Source organism: Bubalus bubalis, chromosome 5, assembly GCF_019923935.1.
Source record: "Bubalus bubalis isolate 160015118507 breed Murrah chromosome 5, NDDB_SH_1, whole genome shotgun sequence".
NCBI classification, from domain to species: Eukaryota; Metazoa; Chordata; class Mammalia; order Artiodactyla; family Bovidae; genus Bubalus; species Bubalus bubalis.
The window spans coordinates 26,242,150-26,257,350 of NC_059161.1; the positions used below are offsets into that span (position 1 = coordinate 26,242,150).

A 15,201-nucleotide genomic window follows, 5' to 3' on the forward strand; every position below is an offset into this window, starting at 1 on the left:
CTATAACACCTGACTCTTTTTATTTTCATTGTCACTACTTCTATTCCATATCTCCTCAGGGACTGTTTTCTGTACTTCAGTTCACTCTGTCTTTTATTCTATTTATCCATCCATCATTTCATTTCTCCAGCAAAGATTTTGATAGCGTTTGTTCAAAACACAGTAAGCAGAGTATCAAAATACAGTGTGATAAGTGCTGTAAGAAAAGATTATTTATGGTGCTATGTGATCACAGAAAAGGATAACTTTTACCTAATTTGGGAGGGAGATTCAGTGACAGCTTCTTGGAAGAGATGTTATTTGAGTTGATCTTCAAAGAATCAGTTGAGTTAGAAAGGCAAAGAAGATGGAAAAGGGCAAAATAACAACAGTGTTCCTTGTTCCTCCCCTGTTGTATAACCATTTATTATTTTTTCAATTAAGAATTGATGTATAGTTTGCTTGCAATATCATGTTAGTTGTAGGTGTTTGTACGTTCATGCTCAGTCACTTCAGTTGTGTCCAACTCTTTGTGACCCTGTGGACTATAGCCAGCCAGGTTTCTTTGTCCATGGGTTTCTCCAGGCAAGAATACTGGAGGGGGTTGCCATGCCCTCCTCCAAGGAATCTCGCTGACCCAGGGTTTGAACCCGTGTCAACCACATCTCTGCCTTGCTGGCAGATTCTTTACCACTGAGCCACTGGGGAAGCCCCAGTTTTAGGTGTACAAGATAGTAATTCTATGTTTTATAGGTTAGGAACAATACAAAGTTATAATATTACTGACTATAGTCCCTATGCTGTACATTACATCCCTGTGACTTATTTTTTTTTCTCCTTTGTAAAAAACCAACTTTAATTTTTTTTTAATTTTATTTTATTTTTAAACTTTACAAAATTGTATTAGTTTTGCCAAATATCAAAATGAATCTGCCACAGGTATACATGTGTTCCCCATCCTGTGCTGTACATTACATCCCTGTGACTTATTTTATAATTGATAGTTTGTACCTCTTAATCCCCTTCATCTATTTTGTTCATCACCCTTCTAGCCTCCCCTTTGGCAACCAATAATTTGTTCTCTGTATCTGTGAGCCTGATTTTGTTTTGTTATATTTCTTCATTTGTTTTGCTTTTTAGATTCTATTTAATGAAAGAAAAATACACTGTCTTTCTTTGTCTGACTTATTTCATTTAACGTAATACCATCTAGGTCCATCCATGTTATCACAAGTGGCAAGATTTTGTTCTTTCTATGGCTGATTAATATTTCATTTTATATATACACAACATCTTCTTTATCCATTCATCTGTCAGTGGACACAGATTGCCTCCATATCTTGGCTATTGTAAATAGTGCTACAATGAACAGTGAGGTACATACAAATTAGTGTTTTCATTTTCTCTGATAAACACCCAGGAGTGGAATTGTTGGATTGTATGATAGTTCTATTGTTAATTTTTTGAGGAATCTTCATATTGTTTTCCAGAGTTAGCTGCACCAATCTACATTCCCATCAGTGCACAAGGATTCCGTTTTCCTCACAACCTTGCCAACACTTGTTATTTCTTGTCTTTTTTATGATAGGCATTCTGACAGATATGAGGTGATATTATTATGGTTTTCATTTGCATTTCTCTAATGGTTAGTGATGTTGAAAATCTTTTCATGTTCTTGTTGGTCATCTGTAGGTCTTCTTTGGAGAAATGCCTATTCAGGTACTCTGCCTATTTTAAAATCAAGTTGTTTTGATATTGAGTTGTATGAGTTCTTTTTTAATTTTGGATATTAACTCCTTATATATAATTTTAAAATATCTTCTCCCATTCAGTGGTTACCTTTTTGTTTTGTTGATTGTTCTCTTCATTGTATAGATGCTTTTTAGTTTGATATACTCCTTTTTGTTTAATTTTGCTTTTGTTTTTCTTGTCGGAGGAGACAAAACCAGTTTTCTTCTAGGACTATTATGGTTTCAGGCCTTACATTTAAGTCTTTAATATACTTTGTTTCTTTTTGTATATGGAGTTACAAAATGTTCTGTTTTCATTCTTTTGTGTAATAACTGTCCAATTTTCCTAGCACTGTCCAATTTTCTTTTTCCCATTCTAGTCTCTTTTGTCATGTGTTAGTGAAAGGTTGTTGTTGAATCACGTGAATACACCGGGATTCTTGGCCCCCGGAGGAGAAGAATTCAATCAGGGGCCAGAGACGAGGCTTGATCGCTCAGAGCTTTTGTGTAATTAAGTTTTATTAAAGTATAAAGGAGATAGAGAAAGCTTCTGACATAGGCATCAGAAGGGGGCAGAAAGAGTACCCCCTTGCTAGTCTTTAGCTGGATGTTATATAGTCACTAGCAGTCTGTTAATGAAAGAAAGGAATGTCTTATAATTCAGAATGGCACCAATGGTTTATCCTGGGCCATAAAATAATTAACTTGAATCTTAAAGAAGGGCAGACCACCATACAAATAGTTTCATTTACATAGATTAGGGGAACAATATCTGAGTATAACATACTGGTTTGTCAAGTAGGTTTTGGGCCAAGAGGCGGAACCGACTTGGAGACAGAGTTTGGGGTAAAGGCGTAGTACATTAGCATAGCTTAAGACAAACATTTCCATAAGAAAAAGGCATTGGTTATCTCTAGGCTCAAGAATAGCTAACTTCAGGAGAAACCAGGTGTCATTATGGCAACACAGTATTTTAAGAGAAACCTCTCTTTAAATTTGTATAGAGAAGGAAAAAAATATTGCTAGTTTGTTTCCTCCTGCCGCTTAAGAGAGAGAAAAATGTCTGACACTTGCAGGCTATTTCCTCCATTTGGAGACCCCTGGCCTTCCTGCCTGTTACCCTCTCCTTAGTTAACTATATGTGGTGGGTTTATTTCTGGGTTTTCTATTCTGTTAATTGATCCATGTGTCTATTTTGTGCTAGTACAATACTAATTTGATTATTACATTTTTGTAGTATAATTTGAAGCCGGGGAGTGTGATACCTCCTGCTGCTTCTTCCTCAAGATTGCTTTCTTTATTCAGGGTCTTTTGTGATTCCGTACACATTTTATGATTATTTGTTCTAGTTCTGTGAAAAATGCCATTGATATTTTAAGAGAGATGGGTTTGCCATAGATGACTTTTATTATTTAAGGTGTGTTCCTTCTGTACCCACTCTGTTAAGAGTTCGTATCATGAATGGATGTTGAATTTTGTTAAATACCTTTTCTCTATCCAATGAGCTGATCCTATAATTTTTATTAATGTTATGTAGTGTATCATGTTGATTGATTTGCAAATGTCCCTGGACTGAGTCCGACTTGATTGTGATGTATGAACCTTTTAATGTATTGTTGAATTTGCTTTTCTAATATTTTGCTGAGGGTTTTTGCATCTAGTTTATCAGGGATGTTGGCCTGTAATTTTTATTGTAGAGTCTTTGTCTTGTTTTGGTATCAGGATAATGCTGGCCTCGTGGAATGAGTTTGGAAGCATTCCCTACAGTCTTTAATACTTCAGAATTGTTTGAAAAGGACACGAATTAACCTGTCTTTAAATGTTTGGTAGAATTCCCTGTGAAGCTGTCTGTTCTTGGACTTTTGTTTATTGGTAGTTTTTTTTTTAATTACTGATTCAGTTTTATTACTGGTCCGTTTGAATTTCCTGTTTCTTCCTGATTTAGCCTTGGAAGGTGGTATGTTTCTTGGAATTTATCCATTTCCTCTAGGTGATCCAATTTGTTGTTGTATTATTATTCTTAATATTCTGTTATGATTGTTTGTATTTCTATAATATTGGTTGTAACTTATCTTATTTCTAATTTTATCCATTTAGGTCCACTCTCTCTCTCTTTTTTTTCTGGTGCACCGCACCATTTCTTTTCCCTTGTTTCTGTTTTTCTCCATAGCAGTTCTTTACATCTGACATATTGCATATTTCTACATATTCACCTGCCATGTCTTTTATCAGAATTATCCAGTGACTTCCCTTCTTACCCTTAAGAAAAGTGGAACCTAATCACAGTGGCTGAAAAAACTATCATGAATGGCTTCTGTTACCCTGCTGACCTGTTTTTTTCCTATGAATCTCCTCAGTCATTCTGCCTCAATCACACTGGGCTCCTTGTTCCTTGAAGTCATCAGACTGCTTTCTGCCATAGGGCCTTTGCACTTGCTTTTCCCTCTGTTCATATTGTTTTCATAGATATATGCATGGCTAACACCCTCATTTCCTTCAGGACTTATTCTCATGATCACACAGCTCTTCCTTAACTATCTATTGTAATCCCATCAACTCCCCTCCCCACCCTTTTGCACCCCCTCCCTATTCCCCTTTTACTGTCTAGCAAATATCACCTTTTATCATACCATGCATTTATTTATTTAACTCTTTTATTCCATGAAAACTGTAAGCTTCATGAGAACAGGGATTTTTGATTCCCTTAAAATCATGTAGAAAGTCTCAACAAATAGTGGTCAAATGAATGAATGAAAGTCTGGAAATGCAAAGATGTAAGGGATTTTAAGAAAATGCTAAAACTAATTTGGCTTGGTGACTTCTGAGATCCCTGTTTGCATTGCTACAGTATTGTGGATACAGCAATGAAGCATCTCCTTCCTTAGACACTAGCTCAGTGCTGACTTTACTAAAGGGAAGGAAATATTTCACTTTAAGGGGTGGTAATGACTAACTTTCTCTCTCTCCCAGATAATGTTGTTTTGAACCTTCACCACCATCAGGGCTTTTCCATATGACCAACCTATGGGACTCTACTTCTGCAGAACTATGAATTTCCTGACTGCTGTTCATTGTCACATTATATAAGGATGTAGAGGAAAGGGAAGTTGGAGTTTTCAATTAATGGCCTCTTGGTGTGTAGGAGGCAAAACCATCTGCTGTGAAGGGATGAAAGTAGGGTAGAGATGATGAAATATAAACTGTCATTGAAGAGATTGGGAATGGCTGAGGAGAGAAAACAGAGTGGTTGAGCAGAAAGAAGTGTTTGGGAAATACATAGTATGTCAGGTATTTGATGTTGGTTTTTGCACTATGCATTATTTGTGCTATTGTTTTGTTAGGAAGATGAATGAATGAATTGAACCCCAATTCCTACTGTTAGCAACTGACAAACAAGAAATAATAACGTATTGTGATTTACCTATAGGAATCCTTGTTGTTCTCAAATTATAGGAGCTGCTAAAGTTGGGAGAATCCCATAAGACCAGCTAATCATTACCATTTATGAAATGACCAAACATCTGATAAGTTTATAAAGAATGAGCATAGGGACCCTGGGACTTCCAAAAGGCAGGTCTTGGGGTTATTTTCTAGTCCTAGAGAGATTAACACTGAGACTGTGATTTACCAAGGATTCCTTGTGTGAGCTGTGCCTATTACCAGGCAAAGCCTCAGGAAGAACATCCATACTCAGAGCATCACTCAGGTCCCTTCCCTCTGGAATCAGGAGAGACTGCTGGAGATCAAATGTCTTAGTTCCTACCTTCATTAGACTCCCATAACATCAGCAATGAGAGTTACTTTTCAGAACAGAAAGTTGGATTAGAAGAATGTCCATGGGTGTGATATGATTGTACTCTATATAAGCAGAATAGGGGTACAAGTAATCAGGAAAGGAGAGGAGCAGGAATTTTAGGGGTAAGCCTAGAGCCATTAAGACTTCCAGAAGAGGTGAGGAGACATCTACGAGATCCAGGACCTGGGATTCAGGACAGGAATTCAGGGACAGGAAATGGTTAGAACACATCTACAATGGAATATGAAAAAAATTTCATATTCAATTGGTGCCATGGAGGACCAACTGGAGCCCATACCAAAAGAGAAGGAAGTAAAATAACATTTATAGGATACTATATACCTGAGATTTGTCTAGTACTTGTTCCATGGCACTGACACATATTTATATCTCATAACAGTTCTGTAAAAGTACCATAATGCTTCGATTCTGCAAATGGCAAAACTGAGGCCTAGAAAAGCAAATTAAGTTGTTCAGGTATACACACTAATAAGTGGCCATGTTGAGATTAACCCTCAGTCTCCTGACTTGACATCCAGAGCTCTCATTAGCTCATCCCACTTGGGCAGGAAATTGTAGCAGCCAGGCCACCGGATGACAAGATTTTTGTCATAGTCTGGCAAAGGGCCTGTGTATACAAATGTGTTAAATGTCTTCTGATGGATAGATATAAAGCTCTACTGATTGTTTTCAGTTTCTGGATTCTACTTATTTCCCAGAGTCTCCTTGTGTCTTCTTTCATAGGCATTGGCCCATGGTTGATCTTCCAGTGCTGTGGGCCCTATTTGCCACATATGGCTAAGAAGGAAGGGTATTTCTCCTGTTTTACAGGCCCTGCAGCCCTAATAGACATGATAGCTCTCTGCTAGCAAAGATGGGGGATGGATAAAAAGGGAGAGGGAAGAGAAAAAGGTCAATCCCTCTATTTTGTCTCTTTCTCCCTTCCCCTCTCATAGCTGCCTTTGCCATTCTCAGGCTAGACTGGGGAAAGAGACCTCCAGAGAAACAAAAGCTTTCTCCTGTGTCTGCTTGCTCATTTTTTATCGGAAAAATATAGATTTCTTGAACTCTATATTTCCCCCATGCTCTGGGGATATGATAAGGGCTATGTGAAAGTTGCTCAGTCATGTCCAACTCTTTGAGACCCAGTGGACTGTGTAGTCCATGGAATTCTCCAGGCCAGAATACTGGAGTGGGTAGCCTTTCCCTTCTTCAGGGGATCTTTCTAACCCAGGGATCAAACCCAGGTCTCCCACATTGTAGGCAGATTCTTTACCAGCTGAGCCATTGGGGAAGCCCAAGAATATGGGAGTGGGTAGCCTATCCCTTCTCCAGCGGATCTTCCCACCCCAGGAATCTAATGGGACCTCCTGCATTGCAGGCAGATTCTTTATCAGCTGAGTTACCAGGGAATTCCACTGAGGGCTATAGACTTCTGAAAACAAACCTCCTCCCTCATTAAATCATCTAACCTGTTTTTGAAAGGTCACGATCACTGTAAATGGTGATCAAGTAGAGGGAATTCCCTCTATTCATGGAAGGGTAAACCTTTTTGTTTTATTCAGGTCTTCAACTGATTGAATGGGGCCAACCTACATTGTGGAGGGCAATCTGCTTTACTTAGTCTACCATTTCACATGTTAATCTCATTCAAATCACACCCTCACAGAAACATCCAAAAAATGTTTGCGCAGCTGTCTTGGGCACCCTGTGGCCCAATCACGTTGACACATAAAATTATGTATCACAGCTACTCTTGCCGCCCTGAAGACCTTTCTGTTCCTTCTGATCCACATCTGTATCCTACTAACCCCAGGATACCACATGTAAATTTGAAAGGACAAAATTGCCTCGGATGCTTCATTGGTTATTTGTGTCATCTCATCCACTAGATTCTATACTTCTAGATGGTGACAGCATAGATTTTTATTCATTAAGTAAGAGACATATAAATCTATTATATAACTGTATTGTTCTTAATGGCAAGCAGGTGGGTGTTTACTGTTTAGAACTGTGTGTTCCATCCAGTTGGAGAGCATGACCACTTGCCTTTCCATGAAAGCAGCTAGGAAAGGTGAATATTGGGAACCTTGAGACTAAAACAGGTTTCTCAGACCTTCCCTCAGCCCTCTGCATGTCCTCACCCTGGGGCTCTGCCCTAGGACAGAAAGGGAAGCCTGCTTTGCTTCTTCACTCTTGCTGAGTGAGAAAATCTGGATATGAGAAGCTTTGTTTCAGGGTCACAGTCATAAGGCACACCTAGAAGATTTCCTGGGTCTGAGGCATTGGTTGGGGAAGCTCTGGATAGCTGACATTTGTCTGGAGCAGATATCATCCATCTTGTGACTACCGATATTGGGGCTGGATAATTCTTTTTTTTTTTTTTTTAATTTTTATTAATTTTTACAATGTTGGGTTAGTTTCTACTGTACAGCAAGGCAAGTCAGTTATACACATAAGTATATTCTCTTTTTGGATTTCTTTCCCATTTAGGTCACCAGAGAGCACTGAGTTCCCTGAACTATGCAGTATGTTCTCATGACTGATCTATTTTATACATAGTATCAAAAGTGTAAGTATGTCAGTCCCAATCTTCCAAGTCATCCTCCCACCTTTCCCCCTCTTGGTGCTCATGTTTGTTCTCTATATCTGTGTCTCTATTTCTGTTTTGCAAATAAGATCATCTATACCATTTTTTCTAGATTCCACATGTATGCGTTAACATATATTTGTTTTTCTCTTTCTGACTGACTTGACTCTGTGTGACAGTTTCTAGGTCCATACACATCTCTACAAGTGACCCAGGTTTTTTTCCTTTTTATGGCTGAGTAGTATTCCTTTGTATATATGTACAGTCAGGCATTTCATTTGCTCAGTCATGTCCAACTCTTTGCGACCCCATGGAATGCAGCACGCCAGGCTTCCCTGTCCATCATCAACTCCCAGAGCCTACTCTTAACTCCATCACATCAGTGATGCCATCCAACTATCTCACTCAGTCATGTCCGACTCTTTGCAGCCCCATGGAATTCTCTAGGCCAGAATACTGGAGTGGGTAGCCTTTCCCTTCTCCAGGAGATCTTCCCAACCCAGGGATTGAACCCAGGTCTCCCACATTGCAGGCAGATTCTTTACCAGCTGAATCCGCCCATGTATATAAAGGGAAGCCTGTATATATGTACTGGGCTGGATAATTCTTTGATGTAAGTTTCTGTCCTGTACACTGTCAGATGTTTAACAGTATATTTGGTCTTGACCTGCTAGATGCCAAGTAGCACCTGTGCCCCCAGTTGTGACAATCAAAAATGTCTCCAGACATTGGCAAATGTACCCTGGGAAGAAAAGCATTTAAGACCCTCTTATCCTGGGCTTTGTTCTTTATAAAGCAGTTCCATCTATGTTACCACATCTGAGAGTCACTATATCTCTGAGAATCAGGAAGGAACCTGTTCTTTTCTCTCTTTTACACAGCTGGTCAAGTGTCAGGAAAATAAATAGAACTTACAGCTGACTTTAAACTTAGAACTCTTTCTTTTATTCATTTCTGAGGTCAGGGTAAGAAAGCTCCTTCAGGATGATTGATTTAAAAAGATAGTTTCTTGACCCCACCCTAGTGGAGATGTCAGATCTGAGTTGAGGAATAAAATCCTCATTAAATTAAAGTTTTGACAGAAGAATACTATTTAACCATTTTGCTATTTTCAGAATTTGATTCTTCATTTTATTTTGATGACCTTTCATTTCACTGCTTTGAAAGCGAAGTTTAGGCTTCTTAAGTGGCTAGTTTTATTTTTGACCACTAGGGTTTCCAAACCTTTCAAACCTTTTATGATGAAGAGGAAGGTCCTAATAAAACTTGTTCACTTCCTCTTGGGGCTGCCTCATTGTGATAACAGTGTGTAACCAGTGGTGTTTTCCAAGAAAACCAAAATACAATACTGTCTTCAAAAACAGAAGTTTATAGTAATTGTTACTGAGACTAGATCAGAAAACCAGAAGTACTGAAATATGTATCTGAAAGGCACAGACTTTCTGAGACTATAGATAATAATCTTATTTTCTGTGTTTTGAAAAGAGAAAAGGTCCTGTGTTGCTTTTAAATTGGTGTCTAAAGATAAGGAACTAAAGTTGGCTAAGTAGGGTTAAAATAAAATTGAGATTTTAATTAAATTAAAATACATTTATTTTTTCAGGATGTATTATTGCTTTGCCTTTGAAATGTAATTCAGCTTTGCTTAGGTATCAGACTTTAAGTTCATCATTTTTGAATTACATGGCAACTAATGTTTGCTGTTGTTTAGTTGCTAAGTCATGTCTAACTCTTTTGTGACCTCATGGACTGTAGCCTGCCAGGCTGTCTTCCATGGGATTTCCCAGGCAAGAATACTGGAGCAGTTTCCCATTTCCTGGGAATGGGGATCTTCCCAACCCAAGGATCTACCTTGTGTTTCCTGTACTGGAAGGTGGATTCTTTACCACTGAGCCACTAGGGAAGCCTGATTAATAATAATCAGTAATATTAAATGATGGCCTACTTTGTGCTGCTACTGAGGCTGTTCTAGGAGCTTCAGCCTGGGAAGGCACTGTGCTGAAGCACAGAGCATGGCTAGAGAGTTGCCAAGATCTCCCTTTTCTATACGTTTAAAATGTTTTAACATTTTCTGGACATTTGGCCTTATTTAAATTATGTAGGCTCTTTGAACTTCAGCTTCCTCCATTCTAAAATGCAGTAATAATATCAACCTTATGCTGTGAAGACAAAATAAAAAATAATATGAAAGCTTAAGATTAAATTAGTATTTAATATGTTAATAATATTACTTATTAATTAATTTTGCTGAAGTTGAATGGTTCTATGAAGACCTACAAGACCTTCTAGAACTAACACCAAAAAATGATGTCCTTTTCATCATAAGAGACTGGAATGCAAAAATAGGAAGTCAAAAGATACCTGGAGAAACAGATGAGTTTGGAGTGCAAAATGAAGCAAGGCAAAGGCTGACAGAGTTTTGCCAAGAGAACACACTGGTCATAGCAAACACCATCTTCCAACAACACAAGATACAATTTTACCTATGTATATCCCCAGATAGTCAACCCTGAAATCAGACTGATTATGTTCTTTGCAGCTGAAGATGGAGAAGCTCTATACAGTCAGCAAAAATAAGACCTGGGGCTGACTGTGGCTCAGATTGTGAGCTCCTTATTGTAAAATTCAGAATTAAATTGAAGAAAGTAGGGAAAATCATTAGACTATTCAGGTATGATCTAAATCAAATCCCTTACAATTTTACAGTGGAAGTGACAAATAGATTCAAGGGATTAGATCTGATAGACAAGAGTGCCTGAAGAACTATGGACAGAGGTTCATAATACTGTACAGGAGGTGATGACCTAAACCATCCCAAAGAAAAAGAAATGTAAGAAGGCAAAGTGATTGTCTGAGGAGGCCTTACAAATAGCTGAGAAGATGAGAGAAGTGAAAATCAAAGGAGAAAGGGAAAGATATACCCAACTGTTATGCAGAATTCAAAGAACAGCAGGGAGAAACAAGAGATCCTTCTTAAGTGAACAGTGCAGAGAAACAGAGGAGAACAATAGAATGGGAAAGAATAGAGATCTCTTCAAAAAAAATGGAGATACCAAGGGAACGTTCCATGGAATGATGAGCACAATAAAGGATAGAAAGGGCAAGGACCTAACAGAAGCAGAAGAGATTAAGAAGAGGTGGCAAGAATACCCAGAAGAACTATACAAAAAAGGTCTTAATGACCCAGATAACCATGATGGTGTGATCACTCACCTAGAGCCAGACATCCTGGAGTGCAAGGTGAAGTGGGACTTAGGAAGCATCACTACAAACAAAGCTAGTGGAGGTGATGGAATTCCAGCTGAGCTATTTCAAATCCTAAAAGAGGATGCTGTTAAAGTGCTGCACTCAATATGCCAGCAAGTTTGAAAAGCTCAGCAGTGGCCACAGGACTGGAAAAGGTCCATTTGCATTCCCAAAGAAGGGCAATGCCAAAGAATGTTCAAACTCTTGGACAGTTGTGCTCATTTCTTATGCTAGTAAGGTAATGCTCAAAATCCTTCAACCTAGGCTTCAACAGTACGTGAAATGAGAACTTCCACACATACAAGCTAGACTTAGAAAAGGTAGAGGAACCAGAGATCAAATTGCCAACATCTGCAAACTTGTATGCAGGTCAAAAAATGGAACAATGGACTAGTTCAAAACTGGGGAAAGAGTACATCTGGTGACAATATTGTCACCCTGTTTATTTACCTTATATGCAGAGTACATCACAGGAAATGCCAGTCTGGATGAATCACAAGCTGGAATCAAGATTGCTGGGAAAAATATCAACAACCTCAGATACACAGATGATACCACTCTAATGACAGAAAGTGACGAGGAACTAAAGAACCTCTTAATAATCAGGATGAAAGAGGAGAGGGGAAAATCTGGTTTAAAATCCAGCATTCAAAAACTTAAGATCATAGCATCCAGTCCCATCATTTCATGCAAATAGAAGGGGGAAAAGTAGAAACAATGACAGATTTTATGGGCTCCAAAATCATTTCAGATGGTGACTGCAGCCATGAAATTAAAAGACGCTTGCTTTTTGAAAGAAAATCTATGACAAACCTAGACAACGTATTAAAAATAAAAAGACATCACTTTGCCAGCAAAGGTTTGTATAGTCAAAGCTATGGTTTTTCCAGTAGTCATGTACAGATGTGTGTGAGTTGGACCATAAAGAAGGCTGAGTGCTGAAGAATTGATCCTTTTGAACTATAGTGCAGGAGAAGACTCTTGAGAGTCCCTTGGACAGCAGGAAGATCAAACTAGCAATACTAAAAGAAAATCAACCCTGAATGTCCATTGGAAGGACTGATGCTGAAGCTGAAGCTCCAATAGTTTGGTCACCTGAGGTGAATTGCTGACCCATTGGAAAAGACCCTGATGCTGAGAAAGATTGAGGGCAGGAGGAGAAGGGGGCAACAGAGAATGAACAGAGAATGAGATGGTTGGATGGCATCACCTATTTAATGGACATGAGTTTGAGCAAACTCCAGGAGATAGTAAAGGATGGGCAAGCCTGGTGTGCTGCAGTCCATGGGGTCATAAAGGGTCGGACATGACTTGGAGACTGAACAACAACAACAGCAATTATTTAGTATTAATAATAAGTGACATAAAATGAAAATTATGTGACCATAAATATCAATATAAATGCGTTAATCATTATTTTTGCGTATATTGAGTTAGTTTTGAATAATTATGAACATTTTTGATCAATAAGGTGGGTTGATTTTTGAAGATTTCCATATTTTTCTCCAAATTGGGTCAATTTATTTTTTATGTTTTTATTTTTCTGATTTTATTTTTGAGTGCTAGTGTTACTTCCCTATCCTTAAACAATCATGTGAATGGAAACCTATCTGTAGATTTGAAACAAATATCATTGGAGAAATGGTGTCTAGAACTAGTATATCACTGATGACATTTATTTGGGGAATGATTTCAGGACTGCAGGTGATGATGGCATTTTAAAAATTATTTTAAAAATTAGATTTATTTTTTATTCAGGTAATACTGACTTATGTAACATTATATGTTTCATATATTCAACATTAATATTTCTACCTCTGTATACAGTATAGCACTATTATATTTCTACTTCTGTATACAGTATTGATGCTTTTGAACTGTGGTGTTGGTGAAGACTCTTGAGAGTCCCTTGGACTGCAAGGAGATCCAACCAGTCCATCCTAAAGGAGATCAGTCTTGGGTGTTCTTTGGAAGGACTGATGCTAAAGCTGAAACTCCAGTACTTTGGCCACCTCATGCGAAGAGTTGACTCATTGGAAAAGACTCTGATGCTGGGAGGGATTGGGGGCAGGAGGAGAAGGGGACAACAGAGGATGAGATGGCTGGATGGCATCACCGACTCGATGGACGTGAGTTTGGGTGAACTCCGGGAGTTGGTGATGGACAGGGAGGCCTGGTGTGCTGCGATTCATGGGGTCGCAAAGAGCCAGACATGACTGAGCAACTGAACTGAACTGATACAGTATAATTTCCATCTATCACCATATAGTTGACCTCTTTACCCATTTCACCCTCCACATCCTCCCTGTACCTCTGGTAACCACTACTCTAATCTCTTATATTTATGCATTTCTTTTTGTTTGGTTTGGTTTGTCCATTTATTTTTATTATTTTTATTAATTTTTATATAATATTATACATATGAGTGATATTATATATCTTTGTGCATCAGATTTATTTCACTTAGCATAATGCTCTCTAGGTCCATTCATGTTGTTGCAAATGGTAAGCTTTCATTGTTTTTATGGCTGAGTAGTATTCCATTGTGTGTGCGTTTATATATATGACTTCATACATGCTTATATATATATACACACACACACAATGAACTACTACTCAGCCATAAAAACAATGATATCTTGCAGTTTTTCTCTGGTGACGCTAGTGATAAAGAATCCGTATGCCAGTGCCTGCAATGCAGGAGACATGGGTTCGATTCCTGGGTTGGAAAGATCCCCAGGTGTGGGAAATGGTAACCCACACCAGTATTCTCACCTGGAAAATTCCATGAACAAAGGACTGGAGGGCTATAGTCCATTGGGTCACAAAGTACAGGATACAACTAAATGATTGAGTAGATACACATACATTTCTTCATCTGTTCATTTACTGATGGGAACTTCAGTTATTTTCATATCTCAACAATCATACATAATGTGATGAACATAAGGGTGCATGCATGTATCTTTTCAAACTGGTGTTTTCATGCTGTGTGCTAAGTTGCTTCAGTTGTGTCTGACTCTTTGCAATCCTATGGAGCATAGCCCACCAGACCCTTTGGTCCATGAGATTCTCCAGGTAAGAATACTGAAGTGGGTTGCCATACTTTCTTTCAGGGGAATCTTCCCAACCCAGAAATTGAACCTGTGTCTATTATGTCTCTTGCATTGGCAGGCATTAGTGCCACCTGATGTTTTCATATTCTTGGATAAATACCTTGTTTGGCGTGTAACTGGATCATACAGTAGTTCTATTCTTAATTTTTTGAGGAACCTCCACACTTTCCCATAGTGGCTGCATCAATTTACATTCCTATCAACAGTGTACAAGGGTTCCCTTATCTTCATATCATCACCAACACTTGTTATAGCTTGTCTTTTTGATAATAGCCATTCTAATATGGGTGAGTTGGTATCTCACTGTGGTTTTGATTTGTATTTCTCTGATAGCTAGTGATGTTAAATGTCTTTTCATGTGCTTGTTGGTCAACTGTATGTCTTCTTTGGAAAAATGCCTGTTCAGGTCCTCAACCCTTTGGATAATGTTTGCTCTTTAGTTGTTGAGTTGTATGAGTTCTTTATGTATTTTGGATATTAATCCCTTATTAGATATATAGTTTGTGAATATCTTCTTCTGTTTGGTAGGTTGTCTTTTCATTTTGTTGTGCAGAAGCTTTTTAGTTTAGTGTTGCCCCATTTGTTTAATTTTGCTTTTGTTTCCCTTGCTTGAGGAGATGTATTTAGAAAGATATTGCTAAGACTGACATCAAAGAGCATGCAGCCTATGTGTTCTTCTAGGAGTTTTGTAGTTTTGGTTCTTACATTCACGCCTTTAATCCATTTTGAGTTGATTTCTGTGTA

The 15,201-nt window shown here is 38.3% G+C and overlaps 1 protein-coding gene across 8 annotated transcripts in view; it reads left to right on the forward strand.

The window, feature by feature from the left end:
* The window catches only part of AADACL3 (arylacetamide deacetylase like 3), a 166,428-nt gene that overhangs the window by 133,685 nt on the left and 17,542 nt on the right, over positions 1–15,201 (forward strand). For 2 of the 8 annotated variants that reach the window (XM_044942824.2, XM_044942825.2), the window contains exon 4: positions 7,999–8,077. The exons of the other annotated variants lie outside the window; for them this stretch is intronic. The gene's annotated coding sequence lies outside the window, so the exon portion shown is untranslated. The remainder of the gene's footprint in view (positions 1–7,998; positions 8,078–15,201) is intronic. 8 annotated transcript variants of the gene reach the window in all.